Here is a 9621-nt window from a genome sequence, read left to right on the forward strand (position 1 = left end):
CTCCACCCACATTATCTACTGCATCCGCTGCAGCCGGTGTGGCCTCCTCTATATTGGGGAGACAGGCCGCCTACTTGCGGAGCGATTCAGAGAGCACCTCTGGGCCACCCGGACGAACCAACCCAATCACCCTGTCGCACAGCATTTCAACTCCCCCTCCCACTCCACCGAGGATATGCAGGTCATTGGACTCATCCACCGCCAAACCACAACAACGCGACGGTTGGAGGAGGAGCGTCTTATCTTCCGACTGGGAACCCTCCAACCACAGGGGATGAACTTGGACTTCACCAGTTTCTTCATCCCCCCTCCCCCCACCTTGTCTCAGCCGAATCCCTCCAGCCCGGCACCGCCTTCCTGACCTGCAGTCTTCTTCTTGACCTCTCCGCCTCCACCCTACTCCAACCTATCACCTTCACCTTGACCTCTTTCCACCTATCACATTTCCAACGCCCCTCCTCCAAGTCCCTCCTCCCTACCTTTTATCTTCTCCTGCTGAACACTCTCTGCTCATTCCTGAGGAAGGGCATGTGCCCGAAACGTCGAATCTTCTGTTCCCTAGATGCTGCCTGACCTGCTGTGCTGTTCCAGCAATAAAGTTTCAGCTTCGCAGGGGTGGATCAGGCTGGGGCGATGTGGGACAGCGGTGAGAGTCAGGCTGGGGACGGTTTGTGGATGGCAGTGAGGGTAAGGCTAGGGGCGGTGTGCGGATGGCAGCGAGCGACAGGCTGGGGGCGGCATGTGGACGCTGGTGACGGTCACTTGGGGGGCGGTATGTGGCCGGGGATGAGGGACAGGCTCAGGACGGTGTTGGACGGTGGTAAGGGTCAGGTTGGTGGTGGAGTGTGGACGGCGGTGAGGGCCATGCTGCGGCGTAGCTGCACGGCGGTGAGAGTCAGCTGGGTCGGTGTGTGGATGTCAGTGAGGGACAGGCTGGGGGCTGTGGGTGGACGGCGGTTAGGTTCAGGCTGGGGCGAGCGTGTGAATGGCTGTGAGGATAAAGCTAGGGTCAGTGTGTGGGTGGCAGTGAGGGTCAGGCTGGGGCGGTATTGGATGGCAGTGAGGGTCAGGCTTGTGACAGTGTTGGACGGTAGTGGGAGTCAGACTGGGGGCAGTTGGTGGATGGTGGTGGGGGCCAGGATGGAGACGGTATGTGGACGGTGGTGAGCGTCAGGCTGGGGGTGGTGTGTGGACAGCTGTGGGGTTCAGGCTGAGGGCAGTGTACAGGTAGCAGTGAGGGTCAGGCTGGAGATGATGTGTGGATGGCGGTGAGGGTCAGGCTGCGAGCGGTGTGTGGCCAGTGGTGTGGGTCAGCCTTGGGGTGCTGCGTGGGCGGCAGTGAGGTTCAGGCTGTGGCAGTGTTGGACAGTGTTGGGAGTCAGGCTGGGGGCAGTTTGTGTACAGCAGTGGGTCTGGCTGGGGGTGGTTGGTGGACGGTGGTGTGGGTCAGGCTGGGGCGGTGCGTGACGGCAGTGAGAGTCAGGTTGGGGACGGTTTGTGGAACACCGTGAGGGTCAGACTTGGTGCAGTGTGTTGGCAGTGATGAGAGTCAGTCTGGGGGCGGTGTGTGGACGTCAGTGAGGTTCTGGCTTGGGGCGCTGTGTGGATGTCAGTGAAGGACAGGCTGCGGTCGGCATGTGGACTGCAGTGAGGGTCAGGTTGGGTATGGTGTGTGGATGGCAGTGAGGGACAGGCTGGGGGTTGTGTGTGGACGGCGGTGACGGTCAGGCTTGGAGTAGTGTGTGAACGGCTGTTAGGATAAGGCTAGGGTCAGTGTGTGGGTGGCAGTGAGAGTCAGGCTGGGGCGGTATTGGACAGCGGTGAGAGTCAGGCTTGTGGCAGTGTTGGATGGCGATGGAGTCAGGCTGGGGGCGGTTGGTGGATGGCGGTGGGAATCAGGCTGGGGCGGTTGGTTGACGATGGTGAGGGTCAGGCTGGGTGTGGTGCGTGGACAGTGGTGAGGGTCAGGCTGGGGTCATTGTTGACGGCAGTGTGGGTCAGGCTGGAGACGGTGTGTGGGAGGCTGTGAGGGTCAGGCTGGGGGCGGTGTATGGGCAGTGGTGTGGTTCAGCCTTGGGGTGGTGTGTCGACGGCAGTGAGGGTAAGGCTGGTGGTGATCTGTGGATGACAGTGAGGGACAGGCTGGTGGCAGTGTGTGGACAGCAGTGTGGGTCAGGCTGGGGTGGTGCTGGACAGCATTGAGAGTCAGCCTGGGGACGGTGTGTGAACGGCAGTGAGGGTAAGGCTGGGTGCGGTGTGCGGATGTCAGAGAGGGACAGCCTGGGGACGGTGTGTGGATGGCAGTGAGGGTCAGGCTGGGGGCAGTGAGTGGATGGCGGTGAGGGATCGGCTGGAGGCAGCATGTGGATGGCGGTGAAGTCAGGCAGTGTGCGGTGTGTGGATGGCGGTGAGGGTCAGGCTGTGGCGGTGTGTGGGCGGCGGTGAGGGTCAGGCTCGTGGTGTTGTGTGGTCTTGGTGAGGGTCATGCTGGGGATGGTGTGTGGAGGGAAGTGAGGATAAAGCTATGGCCGGTGTTTGGGTGGCAGTGAGGGTCAGGCTGTGGCATTATTAGACGCTGGTGAGGGTCAGCCTGGGGCGTTATTGGACGGTGGTGAGGGTCAGGCTGGGACGTTATTGGACGGCAGTGAGGATCAGGCGGTGGGTGGTTGGTTGACGGCGGTGAGGATCAGATACGGGCGGTTGGTTGACGGCAGAGAGGGTCAGGCTCGAGACGGTGTATGGATGGCAGTGAGGGACAGGCTGGGGGTTGTGTGTGGACGGTGGTGAGGGCCAGGCTGGGGGTAAAGTGTTAACGGTGGTGAGGATAAGGCTCGGGTCAGTGTGTGGGCGGTAGTGAGGGTCAGGCTGGGGCTGTATTGGATGGCGGTGAGGGTCAGGCTTGTGGCAGTGTTGAACGGCGGTGGGGGTCAGGCTGGGGCTGTTGGTTGACGATGCAGAGGGTCAGGCTGGGGGTGGAGTGTGGACAGTGGTGAGGGTCAGGCTGGGGTCATTGTTAGACGGCAGAGAGGGTCAGGCTGGAGATGGTATGTGGGTGGCGGTGAGGGTCAGGCTGGGGATGGTGTGTGAACGTCTGTGAGGATAAGGCTAGGGTGGGTTTGTGGGCGGCAGTGAGGGTCAGGCTAGAGCAGTATTGGCGGCAGTGAGGGGCAGGCTTATGGCAGTGTTGGACAGTGGGGGGGTCAGGCTGGCGGCGGTTGTTCGATGGCGGTGAGTGTCAGGCTGTGGGTGTTGTGTTCGACCTCAATAACGGTCAGGGTGGGGAGTGTGTGGCCGGTGATGAGGGTCAGGCTGGGGTCATTGTTGGACCGCAGTGAGGGTCAGGTTGGAGATAGTGTGTGGGTGGCGATGAGGGTCAGGCTGGGGGCGGTGTATGGGCAGTGGTGAGGGTCAGGCTCAGGGCTTTGTGTGGTCTCGATGAGGGTCATGCTGGGGATGGTGTGTGGACAGCTGTGAGGATAAGGCTGGGGAGGTGTGTGGGCGGCAGTGAGGGTCAGGCTGGGGCGTTATTGGACGGTGGTGAGGGTCAGGCTGAGTCGTTATTGGATGGTGGTGAGGGTCAGGCTGGGGTCATTGTAGGACAGCAGTGAGGGTTAGGTTGGAGATGGTGTGTGGGTGGCGGTGAGGGTCAGGCTGGCGGCGGTGTATGGGCGGTGGTGAGGGTCAGGCTCGAAGCTTTGTGTGGTCTCGGTGAGGGTCATGCTGGGGATGGTGTGTGGATGGCTGTGAGGATAAGGCTAGGGGCGGTGTGTGGGCTGTGGTGCGGGTCAGGCATGTTGCAGTGTTGGACGGCGGTGGGGGTCAGGCTGGGGCAGTTGGTGGACAGCGGTGTGGTCAGGCTGGGGCGATGTGCGGGCGGTGGTGAGGGTCAGGTTCGGGGCTTTGTGTGGTCTCGGTGAGGGTCATGCTGGGGATGGTGTGTGGATGGCTGTGAGAATAAGGCTAGGGGCGGTGTGTGGGCTGCGGTGCGGGTCAGGCATGTGGCAGTGTTGGACGGCGGTGGGGGTCAGGCTGGGGCAGTTGGTGGACAGCGGTGTGGTCAGGCTGGGGCGATGTGTGGGCGGTGGTGAGGGTCAGGTTCGGGGCTTTGTGTGGTCTCGGTGGGGATCATGCTGGGGATAGTGTGTGGACGGCAGTGAGGATAAGGCTAGGGGCGGTGTGTGTGCGGCGGTGAGGGTCAGGCTTGTGGCAGTGTTGGATGGCAGTGAGGGTCAAGCTGGGGGCAGTTGGTGGACAGCAGTGGGGTCAGGCTGGGGCGGTTTGTGGACGATGGTGAGGGTCAGGCTGGGTGCAGTGTGTAGACGACGGTGAGGGTCAGGCTGAGGGTGGTGTGCAGATGGCGATAAATGTCAGGTTGGGGCAGTGTGTGGACAGTGGTGAGAGACAAGCTAGTGGCAGTGTGTGGACAGTGGTGAGGGTCAGATGGGGCGGTGCGGGATGGTGGTGAGAGTCAGGCTGGGGACGGTTTGTGGATGGCAGTGAGGGACAGGCAGGGAGCGGCGTGTGGATGGCGGTGAGGATCAGGTGGGGGTGGTGTGTGGCCGGCGGTGAAGGGCAGGCTCGAGACGGTGTTGGGCGGCGGAAAGGGTCAGGTTGGTAGCGGAGTGTGGACGGCGGTGAGGGTCACGCTGGGGATGGTATTTCGACGGTGCTGATGGTAAGGCTGGGGTCATTGTTGGACGGCAGTGAGGGTCAGGCTGGAGACGGTGTGTGGGTGACGGTGAGGGTCAGGCCGGGGATGGTGAGTGGATGGCAGAGAGTGTCAGGCTGGGGCAGTGTGTTGACACCGGTGAGGGTCAGGCTGGGGCCGGTGTGCGGGCAGCAGTGAGGGTCAGGCTGGAGACAGTGTGTGTTGCGGTGAGGGTCAGGCTGGAGGTGGTGTGTGGGCAGTGGTGAGGGTCAGCCTTGGGGTGGTGTGTGGACAGCAGTGAGGGTCAGGCTGGTGGCGGTGTGTGGACGATGGTGAGGGTCAGGCTAGTTGCCATTTGAGGGCGGCAGTGAGGGTCAGGCTGTGGCAGTGTTGGACGGTGGTGGGGACAGGCTGGGGGGGTTGGTGTACAGCAGTGTGGTCAGGCTGGGGATGGTTGTTGGACGATGGTGTGGGTCAGGCTGGTGGCGGTGTGTGGACGGTGGTGAGGATCAGGCTGGGGCAGTGTGGGACGCCGGTGAGAATCAGGTTGGGGACGATGTGTGGATGGCAGTGAGGGTCAGGCTGGAGACGGTGAGTGGAAGGTAGTGAGGGTCATTCTGGGGACAGTGTCTGGGTGCTGGTGAGTGACAGGCTGTGGTAGTCTTGGATGGCGGTGGAGGTCAGGCTGGGGCGGTTGGTGGACTGCGGTGGGGTCCGGCTGTGGGTGGTTGGTAGACGGTGGTGAGGGTTACGCTGGGGCAGTGCGGGACGGCGGTGAGTGTCAGGCTGGGGTGGTGTGGGACGGCGGTGAGAGTCAGGTTGGGGACGGTTTGTGGATGGCAGTGAGGGTCAGGCTGGGGGCGGTGTGCAGTTAGCAGTGAGGGTCAGGCTGGTGGCAGCGTGTGGACAGCGGTGAGTGTCAGGCTGGGGGCGGTTTGCGGATGGCGGTGAGGGTCAGGCTGGGGCGGTGTGCGACGGCGGTGAGGTTCAGGTTGGGAACGGTTTGTGGACAATAGTGAGGGTCAGGCTGGGTGCAGTGTGTAGACGGCGGTGAGGGTCAGGCTGAGGTGGTGTGCAGATGGCGATAAAAGTCAGGTTGGGGGCAGTGTGTGGACAGTGGTGAGGGACAGGCTAGTGGCAGTGTGTAGACAGCGGTGAGGGTCAGATGGGGCAGTGCGGGATGGTGGTGAGAGTCAGGCTGGGGACGGTTTGTGGATGGCAGTGAGGGACAGGCAGGGAGCGGCGTGTGGATGGCGGTGAGGATCAGGTGGGGGTGGTGTGTGGCCGGCGGTGAAGGGCAGGCTCGAGACGGTGTTGGATGGCGGAACGGGTCAGGTTGGTAGCGGAGTGTGGACGGCGGTGAGGGTCACGCTGGGGATGGTATTTCGAATGTGCTGATGGTAAGGCTGGGGTCATAGTTGGACGGCAGTGAGGGTCAGGCTGGAGACGGTGTGTGGGTGACGGTGAGGGTCAGGCTGGAGGTGGTGTTTGTGCATTTGTGAGGGTCAGCCTTGGGGTGGTGTGTGGACGTCGGTGTGGGTCAGGCCGGGGATGGTGAGTGGATGGCAGAGAGTGTCAGGCTGGGGCAGTGTGTTGACAGCGGTGAGGGTCAGGCTGGGGCCGGTGTGTGGACGGCAGTGAGGGTCAGGCTGGTGGCGGCGTGTGGACAGCGGTGAGTGTCAGGCTGGGGGCGGTTTGCGGATGGCGGTGAGGGTCAGGCTGGGGCGGTGTGCGACCGCGGTGAGGTTCAGGTTGGGAACGGTTTGTGGACGATAGTGAGGGTCAGGCTGAGGGCAGTGTGTGGCCGGCAGTGAGGGACTGGCTTGGAATGATGTTGGACGGCGGCGAGGGTTAGGCTGGGTCGGTTTGTGAATGGCAGTTAGGGACAGGATGGGAACTGTGTGTGGATGGAGGTGAGGGTCAGGCTTGGGGTGCAGTGTGAATGGCTGTGAGGATAAGGCTAGGGCCGGTGTGTGGGCGGCAATGAGGGTCAGGCTGGGACATTATTGGACGGCAGTGTGGATCAGACGGTGGGTGGTTGGTTGACGGCGGTGAGGGTCAGACTGGAGACGGTGTGTGGGTGGCGGTTAGGGTCAGGCTGGAGACGCTGTGTGGGTGGCAGGGAGTTTCAGGCTGGGGACGGTGTGTGGGCAGTGCTGAGAGTTAGCCTTGGGGTGGTGTGTGGACAGTAGTAAGGGTCATTCTGGGGGTGGTGTGTGGGTGGTGGTGAGGGTCAGGCTGGGGTGGTGTGTGGACAGTGGAGAGTGTAAAGCTGGGGGCGGTGTGTAGACAGCAGTGAGGGTCAGTCTGGGTGCGGTGTGTGGACGACGGTGGGGTTCAGGATGGGGGCATTGTGTGCACTGCAGTTAGGGTCAGGCTAAGGCAGTATTGGACGGCAGTGAGGGTCAAGCTTATGTCAGTGTTGGACAGTGGGGGGTTCAGGCTGGGCGGTTGTTTGATGGCGGTGAGTGTCAGGCTGTGGGTGGTGTGTTCGACCTCGATGAGGGTCAGGCTGAGGAGTGTGTGACTGGTGGTGAGGGTCAGGCTGGGGTCATTGTTGGACGGCAGAGAGGGTCAGGTTGGAGATGGTGTGTGGGTGGCGGTGAGGGTCTGGCTGGGGGCGGTGTATGGGCGGTGGTGAGGGTCAGGCTCGGGGCTTTGTGTGGTCTTGGTGAGGGTCATGCTGGGGATGGTGTGTGGACGGCAGTGAGGATAAGATTAGAGGCGGTGCGTGGGCGGCGGTGAGGGTCAGGCTTGTGGCAGTGTAGGACGACGGTGAGGGTCAAGCAGGGGGCGGTTGGTGGACAGCGGTGGGGTCAGGCTGGGGCGTTTGGTGTACGGTGGTGAGGGTCAGGCTGGGGGTGGTGTATAGATGGCGGTGAAAGTCAGGATGGTGGCGGTGCGTGGACAGCGGTGAGGGACAGGCTGGTGGCGGTGTGTGGACAGCGGTGAGGGTCAGGCTGGGTCAGTGTGGGATGGTGGTGAGAGTCAGGCTGGGGACTGTTTGTGGATGGCAGTGAGGGTCAGACTTGTGGCGGTGTGCGGATGGCAGTGAGGGACAGGTTGGGGGCGGCATGTGGATGGCGGTGAGGATCAGGTGGAGTGCGGTGTGTGGCCGTCGGTGAGAGGCAGGCTTGGCACGGTGCTGGATGGCAGAAAGGGTCATGTTGGTGGCGGAGTGTGGACGATGGTGAGGGTCAGCCTTGTGGTAGTGTGTGGACGGTGGAGAATATCAGGATGGGGGTGGTGAGTAGACAGCGGTGAGGGTCAGGCTGGGTGTGGTGTGTGGATGGCGGTGGGGTTCAGGCTGGGGCTGATATGCGGGCGGCAGTGAGGGTCAGGCTGGAGACAGTGTGTGCGTGGCAGTGAGGGTCAGGCTGGGGGCGTTTTTTGGGCAGTGGTGAGGGTCAGCCTTGGGGTGGTGTGTGGACAGCAGTGAGGGTCAGGCTGGTAGCGGTGTGTGGACGGTGGTGAGGGTCAGGCTAGTTGCGGTGTGAGGACCGCAGTGTGGGTCAGGCTGTGTCAGTGTTGGAGGGTGGTGGGGGGTAGGCTGGGGGTGTTGGTGTACAGCGGTGGAGTCAGGCTGGGGATGTTTGGTGGACAGTGGTGTGGGTCAGGTTGGGGCGGTGCTGGACGGCGGTGAGGGTCAGGCTGGTGGCAGTGTGTGGATGTGGGTGAGGGTCAGGCTGGGGCTGTGCGGGACAGAAGTGAGAGTCAGGTTGGGGCCGGTTTGTGGATGGCAGTGAGTGTCAGGCTGGGTGCGGTGTGTGGACGGCAGTGAGGGTCAGGCTGGTGGCAGCGTGTGGACGGCGGTGAGTGTCAGGCTGGGTGTGGTGTGTGGACGGCAGTGAGGGTTAGGCTGAGGGTGGCGTGTGGCCGGCGGTGATGGACAGGCTTGCTATGGTGTTGGACGGCGGTGAGGCTCAGGCTGGTGGCGGTGTGTGGATGTGGATGAGGGTCAGGCTGGGGCTGTGCGGGACAGAAGTGAGAGTCAGGTTGGGGCCGGTTTGTGGATGGCAGTGAGTGTCAGGCTGGGTGCGGTGTGTGGACGGCAGTGAGGGTCAGGCTTGTGGCAGCGTGTGGACGGCGGTGAGTGTCAGACTGGGTGTGGTGTGTGGACGGCAGTGAGGGTTAGGCTGAGGGTGGCGTGTGGCCGGCGGTGATGGACAGGCTTGCTATGGTGTTGGACGGCGGTGAGGCTCAGGCTGGTGGCGGTGTGTGGATGTGGATGAGGGTCAGGCTGGGGCTGTGCGGGACAGAAGTGAGAGTCAGGTTGGGGCCGGTTTGTGGATGGCAGTGAGTGTCAGGCTGGGTGCGGTGTGTGGACGGCAGTGAGGGTCAGGCTGGTGGCAGCGTGTGGACGGCGGTGAGTGTCAGGCTGGGTGTGGTGTGTGGACGGCAGTGAGGGTTAGGCTGAGGGTGGCGTGTGGCCGGCGGTGATGGACAGGCTTGCTATGGTGTTGGACGGCGGTGAGGCTCAGGCTGGTGGCAGTGTGTGGATGTGGATGAGGGTCAGGCTGGGGCTGTGCGGGACAGGAGTGAGAGTCAGGTTGGGGCCGGTTTGTGGATGGCAGTGAGTGTCAGGCTGGGTGCGGTGTGTGGACGGCAGTGAGGGTCAGGCTGGTGGCAGCGTGTGGACGGCGGTGAGTGTCAGGCTGGGTGTGGTGTGTGGACGGCAGTGAGGGTTAGGCTGAGGGTGGCGTGTGGCCGGCGGTGATGGACAGGCTTGCTATGGTGTTGGACGGCGGTGAGGCTCAGGCTGGGTCGGTGTGTGGATGGCAGTGAGGGACAGGCTGGGGGCTGGGTGTGGTCGGCTGTGAGGATCAGGCTGAGGTTGGAGTATGAACGGCTGTGAGGATAAGGCTAGGGCTGGCGTGTGGGCGGCAGTGAGGCTCAGGCTGGGGCGTTATTGGATGGCGGTGAGGGTCAGGCTGTGGGTGGTGTGTGGAGAGTGGAGAGTATCAGGCTGGGGG

The sequence above is a fragment of the Chiloscyllium plagiosum genome, unplaced genomic scaffold, assembly GCF_037043375.1.
Source record: "Chiloscyllium plagiosum isolate Xiang-an unplaced genomic scaffold, Cpla_swu_hap1 HiC_scaffold_39, whole genome shotgun sequence".
In the NCBI taxonomy this organism is placed as follows: Eukaryota; Metazoa; Chordata; class Chondrichthyes; order Orectolobiformes; family Hemiscylliidae; genus Chiloscyllium; species Chiloscyllium plagiosum.